The sequence below is a fragment of the Nomascus leucogenys genome, chromosome 13 (genome assembly GCF_006542625.1).
Source record: "Nomascus leucogenys isolate Asia chromosome 13, Asia_NLE_v1, whole genome shotgun sequence".
Lineage (NCBI taxonomy): Eukaryota > Metazoa > Chordata > Mammalia > Primates > Hylobatidae > Nomascus > Nomascus leucogenys.
The window spans coordinates 7,208,194-7,226,070 of NC_044393.1; positions in this window are offsets into that span (position 1 = coordinate 7,208,194).

The following is a 17,877-nucleotide window of genomic DNA, read 5'->3' on the forward strand; positions in this document are numbered from 1 at the left end:
AGCATGATATGATCACGGCTCACTGTAGCCTCCATCTCCTGAGCTCAAGTGATCCTCCTGCCTCAGCCTCCTGAGTAGTTGGGCCCACAGGCACATACCACACACGCCCCCAGCTAGTTTTTTTATGTTTATTACTTTGACATTACAAAAGAAAGCATTCACATTCTTTGTGAGTATCTTTTAAAGAGAATGTGAAGCTTATGAAGAAGCAGGTACCTTGAGAGAGATTTTAGAGGCTGCGTGTAGTCCAAAACCCAACCCTGCAAGCCACTTCCCCTGTAAACTTCGTTCTTCTTGTCTGTAAAATGGGGGATAATAATGGCCTCTGTCCCTGGGAGTTGCTAGGAAGATTAAATCAGATGCATCTGAAGACTCTGTACATCACAGCTCTCAACAAATGGTAGTTTTAAAAATATTCTCATCATATTATTTCAGATTGGAACTGTGAGTACCCTTTTAATTACTCTTTTTATTTCTTAACAGGCCAATTTACGTAGTTACTGTGTATGCATTTGTTACATTTTTGCCATTTACGAGTACAATTCCACAAACCACATTCAATGATTTACAAACCAGCAATAATTCAGCAGAGCTCCGTGAATTCCAGCTGAGGGGTTAGGGGCTTGGGGGAAGAGATTTTGTTTGTTTGTTTGGTTTCATCCATTGCCCATGTCTTCTAAATAAGTATAACCAAGAATTACTTTGACCATTTCTGCTTCAGGATTCGATTTAAATACAGATTAACCTAGAGGGCAATTTCAGCAAATATCAGAATCACACACTGCTTGACCTGGAAGTCCCATATCTGAGGAGGCACCCTGCTGAAACGTGTCATTGACATGTGCCTGGCTACACGTTTTCTGCAGCGCTCCAATAACTGGGGACGGCGTGAAGAAGAAGAAAGAATACGCAGTGAAGAGGATGTGTGCTTCCTCCCTGCAGAGAAAAAGAGAAATCTGATCTGGGTACCAGAAGCAGCAGGACACAGGGTAGTTAACACCATGGGCTTCAGAATCAGACATTTGCAGACTTCAACCTTAGCCGCACTGATTGTTGCTTGATCCATAAAGGCACTGTCCCTCTACTCGGAGTTTGCAAATCATAGGCCAGCAGCCTCAAGGACAGGCCAGCTATCTCCAACCACAATCCCAGTGGCCCAGCTTGGGTCAGGTGCTCACCTCTGGACCAATCACATGTGTCCGGAGTCAGGTGCTTGCCTCAGAAACATGGCTGCAGGTAGACTGTGGCTGGGCTTGCCTCCCAGAGGGTATGCCCCTCACAGTACTAGCACATCATGACCCCCTCCCTGTACGCAGCTGGGCCAGGAGGAGCACCCTAAGCCTAAACTGAAACTGCCTAGATTTCTAATGTCCTATCCTATCAATCCCAGGCACTTGCAAATTTGCTGAAATTCTAGTATTTCACACCCAGATGATAGGCCTGTAATACTACCGCTTGCTACTTTAAGCACCATTGGTCCATTTCTGCTGCTATAACAAAATGCTACAGACTGGGTCATTTATAAGTAACAGAAATATAGGCCAGGCGCGGTGGCTCATGCCTGTAATCCCAGCACTTTGGGAGGCTGAGGCGGGTGGATCACCTGAGATTTAGAGTTCTAGACCAGCCTAGCCAACATGGAGAAAACTTGTCTCTATTAAAACTACAAAAAATAAAAATAAAATAATCGGGCGTGGTGTGAGGCGCCTGTAATCCCAGCTACTCAGGAAGCTGAGGCAGGGATAAGTGCTTGAACCGGGAATGTGGAGGTTGTAGTGAGCCGAGATCGCACCAATGCACTCCAGCCTGGGTGACAGAGCGAGACTCCGCCTCAAAAAAAAAAAAAAAAAAAGAGAGAGAGAGAGAAAGAAAGAAAAGAAAAGAAAAAGAAAAAAAGAAAAATGTATTGCTTACGGTTCTGAGGCTGGGGAACCCATGATCCAGGCGCCAGCAGATTCAGTGTTCGATGAGGGTTTGCTTTCTGCTTCCAAGATGATGCCTTCTTGTTGCTTCTTCACGAGGTAGAAGAACAGAAGAACAGCTTCATCCTATTCACGAGGGTGGAACCTTCATGACTTAGTCACTCCCCAAGGGCATCCCCTCTTAATACTATCACACTGGGGGTTAGGTTCCGGCATGTGAATTTTGGAGAGACACACACATTTCACCCACAGCGAGTGCCTTTCCCATGCAGCCCTGGGAAGCAGATACCTGCCCTAAACACATTTTACAGAAAGTCAAACTGAGACTTGGTGAGGTGAAAAGACCTATCCAGTGTCACAGTCGATTTCAGAAATGCCCAAAGGGTCCAGCCACCAGCAGATGAATCCACTAGACACGACCTTCCAGATATGACCTTCCAGGCACGACCTTCCAGACACGACCTTCCATCAGGGCAGGGGCATGTTTGCTTTGTCTCTTGCTGTATGCCCAGTGTTTGGCACAGAGTAGCTGCTCAACAAGTCTCTGGTGAATGAACTAAATGTATTTTACTGCTTTAAGGGCAATCTGTGAAAAAATGAACTACAATTTTGAGAATTAACATTTTTGTGTGTCTTGTCGTGCCTTTTTTCTCTGATTCCTCCTCTAGTCAGTGGGGCAGCCTGGCCCACCCACTGTTTCATGCAAGGAAAATTGAAATTACCTCTGAATCCTTTCTTTCTTTTTTTTTTTTTTGAGACCGCATCTCACTCTGTCGCCCAGGCTGGAGTGCAGTGGTGCGATCTCGTCTCACTGCAAGCTCCGCCTCCTGGGTCCATGCCATTCTTCTGCCTCAGCCTCCCGAGTAGCTGGGACTACAGGCGCCCACCACCACGCCTGGCTAATTTTTTGTATTTTTTAGTATAGACGGGGTTTCACCGTGTTAGCCAGGATGGTCTTGATCTCCTGACCTTGTGATCTGCCCGCCTCGGCCTCCTGAATCCTTTCTTTCCCTCACCACTCACAGCCAATGCATCAGGAAGCCCTCCAAATGTTCTGGATTTGAGATATTTCTCAAATCCAGCCCCTTCCTCCTACTTCCATTGCTATTCTGCCTAGTTGGAGCCAACACCCCTTATTGCATGGAAGGACACATCCACTTCCTAACTGGTCCTTTTGTTTCTATTCTTGCCCCCTCAATCAGATATAGTCAGGTTTGGCTGCAAGTAGTTGAAACTCCCGAATAACAATGACATGAATGGTATACAGTGGATTTATCTCTTTCTAGAGGAAAGCAAGCCAGGGCTGATAGGGTAGCTCTGGGGTCCTCAGGTCTCTTCTTTCTAGCTGCTCAGCCATCCTCTGCTCATGGCTCACACATCTTATCCCCAAATGATTGCTCAAACCCCAAGCATGTGTCTGCATTCGAGCCAGCAGGAAGATAGGAGGGATTCAAAGGTCATATTCCCTCTCCTCAAGGACATTTTTTGGAATATGTAATATTCCCATTTCCATCTCATTATCCAGAACTTAGTATTAATGCTTGGGAAATGTGGTTCTTATTCCTGGTGGCCAGGTGTGCCCAGTCAAAATTCAGTGCTTATTTTTCTGAGAGAAATGGGATAACAGATATCAAAGGAACCTCTGCCACACAATACCACAAACTTCACCAGCTGCTCAAATCAGATCACACGACGCTCCCCTGTGGAAACCCACCAAGGGCTTCCTAAAACACTGAAAGCAAACTCCAAACTCCTTTTTGTGGCCAAAGAGGCCCTTAATGATCTAGTGCTTTATTCTCCAAATCCATCTCTCCCCTTAATCCTCTCAGATCTTCCTTTGGTGACCCCAAGGGTCCTGGTCACAGCAGCCTCCAGTTCTCTGAACTTGCCATTCTCTCTCCCTTTAGCATTCTTCCTCTGGAGCATCCCACAAAGGATGGACTTCGTGTCTTCTCATTAGATCTTGGCTCATATCCTGGCTCAGACCTCGTCTGCTGTCCCTAGAGCAGCCGCAGCCTATCCTCCCTGCAGTCTCCATCTCCATCACCATCTGAAACAACCTTGCACATCTATTCATGTGCATGTTGACGGTCTCCCCCAGCCCTCCCCTGTGAAAGTCCTCGAGGACAGGGACCGTGTCTGTTGTACTCACCCCGGTGTCCCTCTGCTCAGGAGGCTTCATGGCACACAGCAGGTACACAGGCAACATTAAATGAGTCGATATTGCAGGACGGTCCTGGGGACAACACCCTCCACTACTTCCCTGAGAGAATGATGTTCTCTCTCCCTGCCCATGTGATTAAAGGGGGGCCACTGATCAGCATGGCCTGACACCAAGTTCCAGGACCCATCCTGACCAGTGCAGCCCTCCATGACTCAGGACATGGGACTCAGACCAAGGCAGATCTAAGATGAAAGTTAGCAAATTAGAGTGGTTTCCTCAGATCCTTCTGTTTGGAGCTGGGGGAGAAGGAGAAAGAGCCTTTGCTTTGGCATCATGATGTTGGAAGGAAGTAAAACTAGGACCCCTTGGTGACATGTTCCCTATGTAGGAAGCAAGTCTATCTGCAGCGGAGGAGGAGGGGCTGATGCCCAGGGAGAAAGAGAAGTCAGAGATAGAGAATGAGGGAGAAGGAGAGTGAACTTGCCTGATGACATCATTGACATCTGCTGGATATAGCCGAGCCTGAAGCTGTCCCTGGGCTTCCCATTTCCCTGAGTCACTTAGTCCCCTTTTCTTTCTTTCTTTCTTTCTTTCTTTCTTTCTTTCTTTCTTTCTTTCTTTCTCTTTCTTTCTTTCTTTCTTCTTTCTTTCTTCTTTTTTTTTTTTTGATGGAGTCTCGCCCTGTTGCCAGGCTGGAGTGCAGTGGCGTGATCTCAGCTCACTGCAACCTCTGCCTCCCAGGTTCAAGCAATTCTCCTGCCTCAGCCTCCTGTGTAGCTGGGACTACAGGCACCTGCCACCATACCTAGCTAATTTTTTTTTTTTTTGAGACAGAGTTTTGCTCTTGTCACCCAGGCTGTGGTGTAATGGTATGATCTTGGCTCACTGCAACCTCCGCCTCCCAGATTCAAGGGACTCTCCTACCTCAGCCTCCCAAGTAGCTGGGACTACAGGAACCTGCCACCACGTCCAGCTAATTTTTGTATTTTTGGTACAGATGGGGTTTCACCATGTTGGCCAGGCTGATCTTGAACTCCTGACCTTAGGTGAACCACCCACCTCAGCCTCCCAAAGTGCCGGGATTATAGGCATGAGCCACCGCGCCCAGCTTGCTAACTTGTAATTTTAGTAGAGAAGGAGTTTTGCCATTTTGGCCAGGATTGTCTCAATCTCTTGACCTCGTGATCCACCCACCTCAGCCTCCCAAAGTGTTGGGATTACAGGCATGAGCCACCAAGCCTGGCCCCCTTTTCTTTTATTAAGCCAGTTTGCAACCAACATAGTACTGAATGAGTATCATTTTTCCCCATTTTATAGAGAGGACACAGAATTTGAGAAGTTAAATCGCTTTCTTTATGGCCACAGTAAAACTGGCAAAACTGGGATTGAAACCCCAATCCATGTAACCCTGAAGCCAAAGAGCTCCCCACGACATGAGGCTCCTCGACATCCACGCATTATCTTAAGAGGCTAAAGAACATAACCAGACACCAGACCAGCAGGCACAAGCACCGCTGGAGAGAAGCAAAGAATTAGAAGAGGCATGGAGCTCTTTCAGCTCAGGGTAGCAGACTCGACCACAGTGGCTACTTGGGAGGTGAGGAAATTGCATCTAGAGCTTTTTTTTTGACACGTGGCTAATGGTTTCTCTCAGAGGAAAGCAGCATTTCTAGCAGAAATGCAAAGTTTTCTCATTCAGAGGTTCTTTTCTTTAATATAATATATGCCTGGACTTAGATTTCTAGGCTGGCCATTAATAATGTACATTTAAAACTGACACAAGCCTTCCAAAGCCACACAGAGCAGTAACATTCTGTATTTCGATCCTGTTCGCTTAATTGCTGCATTGATGCCATTAGTCCCAGTGGGCCGGTAGGGGAAACCGGGTTATGACTTTGAAATCCTCCAAAATGGCTAGATCCACCCGAAATCTGATTTCACTCTTTAAAAAAAAAAAAAAAAAAAAAATTCCAAACATTAGTTGAGATTTTTAAAAATGTGCATAAATATTTGCAATCAGCATCGCTTGGACTCTAAACAGTCATAAAACAATATTGTGACCGCATTTTCCCCTCCTGCTAAACAACTTCCTCATAGGGGGAAAGGTTAGACTAATCAGAAGTAAATTAACTACAGCTGCAGCCACCTTTTTTCTTTTCTTTTCTTTTCTTTTTTTTTTTTTGTTTTTTTGTTTTTTTTGCCATCAGTCCTCAGTGCCTGGCTACAGTGGCAGTAACTGGCCATGTCCAACCCACATGGGTCAAGGCCCTGGAGAGAGAGCCTTGCTGGGTGATGCTGCTCTTCCTAGGACACTCTGGAAAGGTCAGCCGCGGCTCTCACTGCAGCAGGGGCGTCATGCGGCATGCAGCCAGGGTCCCTGTCTTCTGTTGACAGTCTCATGAGCTGGATGTTAATTCAAGGGTATGCATGTTTAGAAATGTTACTTTTGAAAAAACAGCTTATTGTTTTAATTTACACAGCTAGAAGCTGCCATGCCTCTCAGTCTGCCGCCAAAAGAAATTTAGCTTCCTGATTTACTAAGTCATCATCTAGTTCATTGCAAGTGGATACTATACGGGAAGCAATACGACAGTTGCGGCTTGTTGTCTCTCAAACCCAGGCTTTCCTGGATCCCAGTTGACTTTGTCCTCAATATCAGTCACCAGCCGAGGCTACAGGGCTCCCCAGCCCCATCCTTGTGGCCCAGCTAGTGGCTAAACGCTTTCAGGGTTAAGGTTAAAGTAAAGCGATGCATCTATTCATTCATTTAACACTTATCCAGTGTCCACAGGGCACCAGTACACTCTCCTTGTGTACTAGAGACACAAAACAGCAAAGTCCTGCTCTAGGAAGCTTACATTCTACTAGGAAGCTTGCGTTCTAGTGGAGGAAGACAGAGGGTGAACAATATACAAATTGTGTGTGTGTTGCGGGGTGAGGGCTATGCAGAAAAATGAAGGAGGGCTGAGAGTTTGGAGCGTGGGGAGGAGTTGTGCCATTTCATTTTTTATTTGCTTGTTTCTTTACACTAGGTTGTAATAGTCCCTTTTCTTACAAATGTCTTTGTTCAATAGGCCTCATTTTTCAGGGCCAAGAGGTTCTGATTAGTCCAGTGTTTCAGAGCTCAGGTTCTGGAGCCAGGCAGGGACTTGAATCCAGGCTGCTACTCGTGAACTTGAGATCTTGGGTGACCTCCTTTACCCCGTAGTGCCCTCGTTTTCCTCACCTATAAAATTAGGTAACAAATCTATTGTAGGTTACAGTAGACACAAATAGCATGCATAGAGAGGGCTTCGTTGCTGTGTTCAGTGGAGGGCAAGCATTTAATCAATATTACTTATTATTAATACCTACAGCTCTAAGTATTCCTTTCGATAGCTGCCTGACATGCTGGATTGCAGACATGCAATGACGCATGTCACCTATTGCTGGGGTGCAGGATATTTCCAGGCATTGCACGTCCTCTTCTGTTCATGCTCATTCGCTCCTACTCTTATTACTCTTTTTTTCTCCCCTGGAGAGAGAGTCTTGGTCTGTCGCCCAGAGCTGGAGTGCAATGGTGTGATCTCAGCTCACTGCACCTTCTGCCTCCCAGGTTCAAGCAAATCTCCTGCCTCAGCCTCCCGAGTAGCTGGGATTATGCCCAGCTAATTTTTGTATTTTGGGTAGAGATGGGGTTTCACCATGTTGACCACGCTGGTCTCAAACTCCTGACCTCATGATCCGCCCACCTCAGCCTCCCAAAGTGCTGGGCTTACAGGCGTGAGCCACTGCGCCCAGCCCCTACTTTTATTACTCTTATTGCTAAGAGCCAGCTCTCTAAAAGTGAGAATAAGTTCATGTTCTAGTATAATCAATATCACTGTCTTACTTTTTCCAGTAGTTGTACTCAGAATGTATGAGGGTGCCTGTTTCCTTGTACTTTCCCTAGCACCAAATATTACCAGTCTTTTAAGTGCTGGCAACTCTGAGGGGGGAAGGCTGACACCCTACAATGTTTGATGAGCATTTTGCAGACCTCCAGTGAGACTGAACATTTTTTTTTTTTGAGATAGGATCTCACTCTGTCACCCAGGATGAAGTGCAGTGGCACTATCACGGCTCACTGTAGCCTCAACCTCCTGGGCTCAGGTGATTCTCCTGCCTCAGCCTCCCAAGTAGCTGGGACCATAGGCATGAGCCACCACACATGGCTAATTTTTTTTTCTATTTTTTTTTCTTTTTGTAGAGACAGGATTTTGTCATGTTGTCCAGGCTGGTCTCAAACTCCTGGACTCAAGTGATCTTCCTGCCTCGGACTCCCAAAGTGCTGGGATTGCAGGTGTGAGTCATCATGCCTGGCAAACGTCTTTTTAATAGAGTGTTTTGACTGTGCATTTTCACCTTGGTGAATTGCCTGTTCATAGCCTTTAACCCCTCTCTGCTATTACACACACCCCCCTTTTAAACTAAGCATCTGTTTTCGTGAAGAAAAAGTTCAATGTGCGTGCATGAAGCCAATTTGTCATGTGAAGGAAGAAGCATCAGACAATAGCTAATGTTTTTAAAGCACAGTCTATGTGCCAAGTATCAGGCTAAGACGGTCTGTGAATTCTCTCCCTTCATCACCACAGCATTCCTATTATAAGATGGGCATCAATTATTTCCCTAAATTAAAAAGAAAAAAAATGAAAGCACAGAGAGGCTTAACCACGTATGCAAGGTCACACAGCTAGGAAGCCGCACAACTAGGACTTGAATACTGGCCAGTCTGGCCCCATCTTAATGACTCTACCAAACTGTCTCCACAAAGCCACCCCCGCAGCCTCTCAGCCTGTCACTTCAGGCTTTCTCTTACGAGCTGGGCCCATAATGTGGGAAGATCAAAGGAAGGAGGATGAGTATATTTTCCTCCACCATTACATTTTCTCCCCTCCTTCTGCCTAAATAAATACGTCCTTCAGTGATTTAAACACAGCGACAACACCCTCCCTGTGACCGTGTCTTCTTGTCTGCATGGGCTTCCTTTTTGGGTGGCATTAGCGAAATCCCTCAGAAAAAAAAAACCCCCCGCCCCCGCCATCCCAGATCCTTTTGGTTATGGATTTAGCTTTGTTTTTTTCTGGTTTTTAAACCACAGCCCATAGTGTGTTTAGCCCAGTTGAGAAGCTCCAAGGTTTCCTTGCAGGGAAAGGGAAGCTAGATGTTAAGGCAAATATTGGTTTATCAGTTGTAACTGCTGACGTTGGAATGCGGGAATCATATTTTTCTTTTAAAAAGTGTGTGAGTTGTAAAAGCACCTTCAGGAGCATTTTGGGGAGTTTGCCGTGTATTATGCCAGGCATTTTTATTGCATTATTTTACTGATTCTTCAAATAAATAAATAAAGCAAGGTATGGCTGTTAGTGCTGTCTTTTTATGGAGCAGTGAAGCTCAGAGAAACTCCAGTTCTCTAGCTAGTGAGGGATGGGACTGGTTCGTACTCAGGGCTCTGGAATTCTAAAGCCAAGGACCAAATCTGGCCTCTGCCCTAGAAGAAGACGTCTAAAAGACACCAGAGGTACAGCTGGGAATAGTTTAAAGTATTTCAGGCTGGGTGCGGTGGCTTACGCCTGTAGTCCCAGCACTTTGGGAGGCCGAGGCAGGTGGGTCACTTGAGGCCAGGAGTTCAAGACCAGCCTGGCAAACACGGAGAAACCCCATCTTGGTGTAGGTAGGTCTTTGTGTCCCCATCAGATCCTGATGTGAGGACTGGGGCGGTGCGGCCTGTCTCCTGCAGAGGCTTGGGGGCTCCTGGCTAACCCGTGGTGGGCACTCACCCTCGGGTCATGGTCTCAGCCCTTCACACTGACCCGGTGCCACGACACTGTGAGGGCAGGCCATTGTGCCTCATTTCATATTTGCAAGTTAGGTGAATTCACTTGCCCAAATTCAGTGAGGAGTTAATGGTGGGGTCGGGAGTCACACAAAATCTGACTCTATTTCTCAAATCCCAAATCAACTCACTTAACAGAAACACTAAGGCAAGACATTTAAGACATGAATAAAACTGGGAAAACCCAAGCCAGTCATCACTGTTCCTTTTTCAAGGTGAATATTTTGCTGAGTGTCTGATCTGCCTCCATGGAGGGATGACAGGTGTGAGCAACAGGGCACTGCCTGGCTGGGCTCCCACTTGGGTCCAAGTAGTCACCTGGAGAATAGCATGTGTGCACCGCATGGCAGGGCCATCTGACCTAGAAAGAAAATACAAGCAAGGAGGGCTGAAATGAGGTGACTGCACCTTAGTCTACAGAGCAAATAAATGATCTAAGTCTGTGGTTCTCAACTGCAGGCAATTTTGCCTGCCAGGAAACATTTGGGAATGTCTGGAGATGTTTTTGGTCATCACAATGAGGTGGGAAGAGTGAGGATGTAACTGGTAACTAACGGGTAGAGGCCAGGATGCTACCAAATGTCCTACAATGCCCGGGACAGGCCCCACCATGGAGAATTCTCCAGGACCAAATGTTAGTGGTGCCATAATTATGAACCCTTTTCGTAGAAGCTTCCCTTTAATGTAGAGTGCCGAGAAACCACACCGTTGCTAGGGCCTCATGGGGGACAGAGTGACCTTCCCTGTCTTTGGCTTTGGGCTGGCCACATGATTTGCCCAATGGACAACTTTAAGCTTTTATATTTGAAAACTCCAGAGTAAGATACCTCTCTCCCAGGCCACTCAATAGAGAAAAGGCTGGGCAACAGAGAGCAGCCCCCATAGGGCTCCTGAGTGCTGGCGCCCAGACTTTCACCGTGGAGAATTACCTCGCTGTAATGGGGACTCCCAAGAACAGCCTGGTAGGCTGCTCCAGAGGCCATAGGACAGAAAGGCTCACAGACCAATTCACGACTCCCTCATTTCATAATTAATTGAATTCATCTAAAACATAGCATAAGAAGCAAGGGGAGTGATTTGGGGTGAGTTAACACTTAAGATGGGAGCAAGCTGATAGAAGAACTACGTGAATCCAGTTCTCCTTCCTTCCTTCCTCTTTCTTTCTTTCCTTCTTTTTTTCCTTCCTTCCTTCCCTCCCTCCCTTCTCCTTTCTTTCTTTCTTTCTTTCTTTCTCTTTCTTTTCTTTCTTTCATTCTCTCTCTCTCTTTCTTTCTTCATTCCTTCCTTCCTTTTTTTTTTTTTTTTTGCAACCTCTGCTGCCCAGGTTCAAGCAATTCTCCTGCCTCAGCCTCCCGAGTAGCTGGGATTACAGGTGCGTGCCACCTCAGCCGGCTAATTTTTGTATTTGTAGTAGGGACGGGGTTTCACCATATTGGTCAGGCTGGTCTTCAACTCCTGACCTCATGATCCACCCACCTCGGCCTCCCAAAGTGCTGGGATTACAGGCGTGAGCCACCGCGCCTGGCTCGCTTTCTTTCTTTCTTTCTTTCTTTCTTTCTTTCTTTCTTTCTTTCTTTCTTCTTTTCTTTCTTTCTTCTTCTTTCTCTTTCTTTCTTTCTTTCTTTTCTTTCTTTCTTTCTTTCTTTTCTTTTCTTTCTTTCCCCCTCCCTTCCTTCTTCTCCTTCCTTCCTTCCCTCCTCCCTCCCTCCTTCCCTCCCTCCTCCCTCCCTCCTTCCCTCCCTTTCCCTCTCTCTCTCTCTCTTTTCCTGCATCATCACTTTCCGCGCTGACAGCGTGGTTACAAGGACCAGAGCTGAGGGTGAGCAATGGACTCAGCACCCAGGAGGTGCCTGGAGCCAACGCACACCTGGCTCTGGATAGAGTTGGGGGAGAGCATCTGCACGCAGCCGTAACTCACAGAGAACCTGCCGAGCAGCCACAGATTTCATCTGTTAATCTTGGGCTGACGACATCTGGGGCCAGAATTTACAAAAGGCACAACTGTCAATTTCAAGGAGATGGGATCAGTGTCTTCTGAATCTTTCAGGTTTGCTGGGGCCTCCCATTTCTTCTTATCTACAAATAACACTCACTCTCCCACCCTATTCTCTATGCCTAGCACACTTGCCCCTCTTTTCTGCCTGCATCCAGCATGCTCATGGCTCCCTAACTCACTCACTATCTATAATTAACACATCTTATTAATTTCTTTCATTCCATTTGTTTTTATTGCTCTTAGTATCAGCATTGAATATTTCTGAATAATACAGAAAGCACATCTTGCAAGAATCAGCAACATCAAGCAGTGCAGGTGGCAGGTGACTTTTTAGCAGAAGGACCAAAAAAAGTAAAAACCAAAAAAGTAAAAACAATGATGGTCATCTCTGTCCAGCAATAGACATCCTTCTCTATAGCTCTTAGAATACTACTAAATGGCTTAATCATTCATTAACCAGTCCTTTAGTGATGGACATTGCTTTTCTATAGTTTCCTTAGAATACATTCCTAGAAAACAGAGGTCAACCAACTCTTTCTAGAAAGAACCAGGGTGTAAATATTTCAGGCTTTGCAGGTCAGAAAGTCTCTGCTGCCAAGGCTCAACTCTGCAGAAAATACGTAAACAAATAAGGCATGGCTGTGCATGTGCCAATCAAACCTCATTTATGGACACTAAAATGGGAGTTTCTATCATCTTCAGTGTCATTTCAGCAAATTCTATCATTCTTGCCCTGGTTCATGTTAGCGTTTTGGGTATAAAATATTCTTCATTTTTAAAAAATCATGTAAAAATGTAAAGACCATTTTTAGTTGTTGGGCTGTACAGAAGCTGACTGCGGGACCTGTACTTTTTTTTGTTTTTTTTTTTTTTTGAGACAGAATTTTGCTCTTATTGCCCAGGCTGGAGTGCAATGGCGCGATCTCGGCTCAACGCAATCTCCGCCTCCCAGGTTTAAGCCATTCTCCTGCCTCAGCCTCCTGAGTAGCTGGGACTACAGGCATGAGCCATCACACCTGGATAATTTTTTGTATTTTTAGTAAAGATGGGGTTTCTCCATGTTGGTCAGGCTGGTCTTGAACTCCCAACCTCAGGTGATCAGCTGCCTGGGCCTCCCAAAGTGCTGGGATTACAGGCGTGAGCCACCGTGCCTGGCCCGGGCCCTGTGCTTTTACCATCTCTGCGGTTCACAGACCCTTGCTCTAAACAGAATTTCTGAGTCAAAGACTATGTGTGCTTTTACATTTTGATGAACATTGTGGAGGCTCTTTTGTTTAAGGCAATACCAATTTTTATTTCCATAGTCTATGAGCAGCCAATTTCTTTAGGTTCTTACCAACTCCAGGCACCTCCCACAAATGCGCCAAATTATGAAATTTGTATTCCAGTTTCTTTCTGTGAGACTCCAGATACTACGTGACTCAGAATTCAGGTTTTAAATTTGTCCAACCATATTGAGTAGGAACAATTGTTTAAGAAATCTTTCTTTATTTTTTTTTTTTTTTTTTTTGAGACAGTGTCTCTCTGTCGCCCAGGCTGAAGTGCAGTGGCGCTATCTCGGCTCACTGCAAGCTCCACCTCCCTGGTTCACGCCATTCTGCTGCCTCAGCCTCCAGAGTAGCTGGGATTACAGGCGCCCGCCACCACGCCCGGCTAATTTTTTTTGTATTTTTAGTAGAGACGGGGTTTCACATGTTAGCCAGGATGGTCTTGATCTGCTGACCTCGTGATCCGCCCGCCTTGGTCTCCCAAAGTGCTGGGATTACAGGCGTGAGCCACTGCACCTGTCCAAGAAATCTTTCAAATTTGCTAATGGCCTGTGATCAGGGAGAAACCAAACTTGATCTGATGTCCCAGTGGCCGCCTCCCACCTAGGTTCCAGCCAGCCTCACAGGAATGAAGACATTTATTTCTTGCAGCAAATTACTTAGAAACTTTCTCTCCATGAATTGGGTGGTGTAGGCAGAGCTATAGATGTTGTCAAAGAGATATTGGGCTAGTTTGGGTCTTAGAAAGTGGCCTGGGGCTGCGTGCCTCTGTTGACAGTAGAGCTATTGCAAAAGAAACTGAGAGGGCCACCTTGGCTTAGGTCAGGGGGTCTCCCTTCCGTGGTTAAGTCTTTTCTGTTACCAGACAGATAGATTAACCAGGGGAATCACAGGCTCCTTGGCAACTCCAGATCCCATTGTGCTTAAAATAATCTCCTCTGCTTTCCAAAGATTTTCTCAGAAGCAGTGAAAATGAGGCTGGGCGTGGTGACACATGCCTGTAATCCTAGCACTTTGGGAGGCTGAGGTGGGCAGATCACCTGAGGTCAGGAGTTTGAGACCAGCCTGGGCAACATGGCGAAACCCCATCTCCACTAAAAATGTAAAAAATCAGCTGGTCATGGTGGTGGGCACCTGTAATCCCAGCTACTCAGGAGGCTGAGGCAGAGGGATCTCTTGAACCCCGAAGGTGGAGGTTGCAGTGAGGTGAGATTGCGCCACTGCACTCCAGCCTGGGTGACAGAGCGAGACTCTGTCTCAAAAATAAATAAATAAATAAATAAATAAATAAAAGAAGCTGTGAAAATCAGCTGATTTTAGGTTGAATAAGTCAGCTAATTCTTGATTTTGGCCAAAGGCAAATTTTGCAGAGTGAAGTAACAGATACAAAACCATCCTTAATAAAAGCATCAAGGTTTCAGAGATAGAACAGAGCAAGAATGAATTCCTGTGTTCACAAACACAGATTTAGAGGGTTTTTTAAAATGAAAAAAATTGCCAGACTAATGTAATCTCATGTTGATTTGATTGACTGATCAAAGTAAGTTTAAGTTTTTATTCTGGCAAGATTCAGCGCAAAGAAGGGAGAGATTCCAGATGTTTCCTGTCATATGTTGATTAAGGCATATGTCGCTTGACTATCTCTGAAATCTTGAGTGAAAACAAGATGGAATTTTCAGAAAACCCTCCTAAAAGAATTCTAGATACGTAGGTTGGACTGGGCCTTTATGCCTGATATTCTAGAGATGGCAAAACCAGGAGGCAATGGTCTAGTCACTTTTTTTTTGGAGACAGTCTCCCTCTGTTGCTCAGGCTGGAGTGCAGTGGCACGATGTCATCTCACTGCAATCTCGGCCTCCCAGGTTCAAGCGATTCTCATGCCTCAGCTGAGATTATAGACCGTGCACCACCATGCTCAGCTAATTTTTGTATTTTCAGTAGAGACGGGGTTTCTATGTTGCCTAGGCTGGTCTCGAACTCCTGGGCTCAAGTGATCCTCTCGCCTCAGCCTCCCAAAGTGCTGGGATGACAGGCATGAGCCACTGTGTCTGGCCTGGTCACTCTTGCATCCTAAGAGTTGGGCAGAGTCCCTGGTGGATGGTAGAAGTTTGGGCAATGTTTGTTAATGAATGAATGAATCAGTGAATACCCACCACTGAAATTCTTCTTCCAGGATGCTTCTTCCAGGTCAGATTTTGACCCCCATGATAGGAAGACAAAAGTTTGAATCATCCCCAACTTGGAAAGCTGTCTCAGATTATGGAGAAATGTCAGTTTTATTTTTACTTTGATCTTCTATCTATTTTGGGAAGCATTTTGGGGAACAATCTCTTCCAACATGTCTGGGCTTTTCTTGAGAACTCTTTACAAAAGGGCCAATGGGGAAGCAAAAAATTAGGAGGCGAAGGCATTTCAGCGAGTTCTAGCATTCCCCCCCAGTTCCTGTTAGCATTTTGGGCATTCAGAGCGGGCTCCATTGCTGGAATAAATGGCCTCATTGTCCTGGCTGCAGGGATGTGTCTCTGCGAGTTACAAGGCTGGCATTTCTTTTTTCTTTTTTTATTTATAACTTCTATTAATAGATACTCCAAGGATGAAGGGAATTTTAAGAAAGGGAAAAGCTGGGCTTCAAATAATGCATTGATTCTTCTAGCTGTCACATCGTCACGACAGAGCCAATGACTGGGAGATAACTCAGTGTGCTGGGAGCTCTCAGAAAACGGCTCACCCTTTACTTGCTTATATTTGGAAAGTAAGGCGAGCTACCCACTGTATTTAAGAGGTGCTATTGCCTCACCATCTTAGCATTAGACAATGGATGTGGGATGCATTCAGTTTCCTACTTAAGTGAGAAGAGCCAAACTTACCCATTGCTGACACAGGAGGAAGACACAGACCCTGTTCAAAAGGCTCCAGGCCATCCTTTTCCATGAGAAATCTCAACAACAAGAAGGTTGATCAGCTATGTCAGGGGTCAGCAAATTACAGCCCAAGGGCCAAATCTGGCCCACTACCTAATTTTGGACAACCTACAAGCTAAGAATATTTTTTATATTTTTAAATGACTAAAAAAATAAATCAGAAGAATATTTCGTGACACATAAGAATTACACAAACTTCACATTTCAGTGTCCATATATGATATCCTCATTATTTGCGGATTCTCAGTTTGCAAATTTGGCTACTGGCTGAAATGTATTTTTAAGCCCAACACCAATTCTGGAGGTGCTTCTGTGATCATTCTTAGACGTGCCCAAAGCAGGGAAAAGTTTAAGTTGCCCAACGCACGTGTTCCTCACTGAGGCCAAACGGGGCGATGCCCTGCCTCTTTGTTTCACACTGAGCTAATGTCTTTTCTGTGGTCTGTTGAGTGCCATGTTTTTCACATTTTTTGTTGCTTTTTATTGGTGATTTCAATATTTAAGGTGGCCCCCAAGGCTAGGCATGGTGGCTTATGCCTGTAATGCCAGTACTTTGGGAGGCCAAGACAGGAAGATCACTTGAGCCCAGGGGTTCAAGACCAGCCTGGACAACATAGTGAGACCTTGCCTCTACAAAAATTTCTTTCAAAGAATTAGCCAGGCATGGTGGTGCACACCTGTATTCCCAGCTTTGGGAGGCTGAAGTAGAATGATGGCTTGAGCCTGGGAAGTCAAGGCTGCAGTGAGCCGTGATGGTCCCACTGTACTCCAGCCTGGGCAATGGAGCAAGACACTGTCTCAAAAAAAAAATATTGAAACAAAATAAAACAAAATGGCCCCCAAGTGTAGTGTAGAAATGCTGGCTAGTGTTCCAAAGTACAGGAAGGCCGCTACGTGCCTTAAGGAGAAGCTACGTTTACACATCTAGCTTTAGCTCATCTGACACCTGAGCACTGTTCAGGGATGAGTTATAGGGCTGTTGACCTTGAGTTCAATGTTAATGAATCAATGATGCATATTAAATAAGGTATGTTTAAAGAGAAACACACATAAAATGAAGTTATGTATCGATCAGTTGACAAGATATTGCGACCAAGGGCAACCTTGCCTGCCCCAAGGGTATTTGCCAATTCAGGCTTCGTGGCAACTTCATAGAACATAACTGCTATGAGTACTGAGAATTGACTGCATAAGTTTTATTGGAACACAGCCACACCCAATTGTTCCTCTGTCGTCTCTGGCTACTTTTGAACGATAACGACAGAGCTGAGTTGTTGGAACAGTGACTATATGGCCTGAAAAACTGAAAATATTTACTCTCTGGCCCTTTGCAGAAAAAGTTTTCTGACCCCTGTGCTAACACACAAGGAAATTCAGCTGATAATGGAGAGAAGATGAACAAACATTTCAGTTCAATTCAATCGTGACCTGAAACATCATTTTCATTTTGCCACAGGCTGGTTCTTTGATTGCTAGACAATTGAGAGGGGCAAATAGTCACAGACCAAAAGGCTGTTGTTGATTTTAGTCACTTCCTTATAACCATGTCTGGTGACCAGAACTAATGACTTTGGAGTGATTTGACTGGTCAACTGATCTCAACTTTTCCAACAAAATCCTTTCTTTTTCAAACGGTTTCACACATGTCCTGTGCAGTTCAAAGACAGGGTACTCTTGACTGAGGGAAAAGGGTAAAAACAAAGGGTAAAGGGAAAAGGGTGAATGAAGCGGCAACAGGACACTGTGGGTTCA